Source organism: Pseudoliparis swirei, chromosome 3 (genome assembly GCF_029220125.1).
Source record: "Pseudoliparis swirei isolate HS2019 ecotype Mariana Trench chromosome 3, NWPU_hadal_v1, whole genome shotgun sequence".
In the NCBI taxonomy this organism is placed as follows: Eukaryota; Metazoa; Chordata; class Actinopteri; order Perciformes; family Liparidae; genus Pseudoliparis; species Pseudoliparis swirei.
Window position 1 is genome coordinate 18,422,342 of NC_079390.1, and position 1,719 is coordinate 18,424,060.

Genomic DNA, 1,719 nt, shown 5'->3' on the forward strand with positions numbered 1-1,719 from the left:
GACTGTCCATTTGACTGAGGGTGATATCCTGATGACAGGCTGACGGTGGCACCTATGAGTCGACAAAACTCTTTCCAGAAGGCGGAAATGAATTGTGGACCCTGTCGGAAACAATGTCATTAGGGAATCCATGGATCCTGAATACGTGATTCATCATGACCTCTGCGGTGACTTTGGCAGAGGGAAGCTTGGTCAATGGGATGAAGTGAGCCATTTTTGAAAATCGATCAACCACTGTTAGAACCGTAGTCTTGCCTCTGGATGAGGGAAATCCTGTCACAAAATCCATCGAAATGTGTGACCAAGGACGATGGGGAATCGGCAGCGGCTGGAGCAAGCCCATCTTAACTTGAGATGAGGTCTTATTACACGCACACACCGGACAAGCCGCTACATACTCGGCCACATTTTTCTTCATGGATGGCCACCAGAAACGTTGTTGAATCCTGAACATTGTTCTTGCTACTCCCGGATGGCACGAAGCACAGATGAGTGAGCCCAGTGGATGACCTTGGAGTGAAGAGCCTCAGGAACAAACAGCAGATTGTTGGGACACTCGCTAGGCGCTGGATTCATGACATTTGCCTCTTTAACGCCTGACTCCACTTGCCAGGAAAAGGCTCCGATCACCCGGTTAAGTGGAAGGATGGTCTTGGGCTCTACCGCAAGTGGTTCGGGATCGTAAAGACGAGACAAAGCATCGGGTTTTTGATTCTGAGACTCGGACGAAAGAGAGTGTGAAGTTGAATCTACTAAAGAAAAGTGTCCACCTGGCCTGACGGGAGTTGAGACGCTTAGCCTTTCTTATATATTCTAGATTCTTGTGATCTGTCCAGACTAAAAACGGTTGCTCTGCACCTCCAGCCAGTGTCTCCATTCCTCGAGGGCAGCTTTTACAGCTAACAATTCCTTGTTTCCCACGTCATAATTCCGCTCTGCCGTTGTCAACTTCCGCGACAGGTAAGCACATGGATGCATCTTGTTGTCTTCTGCAGAACGTTGAGACAGTACTCCTCCAATTCCCTCATTGGAAGCATCCACCTCGACCATAAACTGGCGCTGGGGATCTGGAATGGTGAGTATGGGAGCTGATGTGAATCTATCTCTGAGAAGTTTGAAAGCAAGATCCGCCTGGCGGGTCCACTTGAAGCGAACCTTAGGAGAAGTCAGAACATGCAGAGGAGCAGCAACAGAACTGAAATTCCTAATAAACTTCCTATAGAAGTTAGCAAATCCTAGGAACTGCTGAACCTTTTACCTGGAGTCTGGTGTGGGCCACTGGGATACTGCACTGACTTTCGCAGGATCCATTTGGATATGATTAGGTGAGACTATGTATCCTAAGAAAGACACCTCTTCTGTGTGGAACTCGCACTTCTCTGCCTTGACATATAGCTGATTATCCAGTAGTTTCTGCAAAACTTGGCGGACATGGTTAACATGAGATTTAGCGTCTGGGGAGAAAATCAGTATGTCATCCAGATACACAAACACTGAAATATTCAAGAATTCCAATAAAACCTCATTCACAAAAGCTTGAAAACAGCGTGCATTGCACAGTCCAAAAGGCATTACCAAGTACTCATAGTGACCATTCTGAGTGTTGAATCCAGTCTTCCACTCATCCCTTGTTTTATTCTAACCAAGTGATATGCATTTCTTAAATCCAACTTGGTGAATATCTTGGCCGTTGAAGCAGTTCAAAAGCAGATGACATGA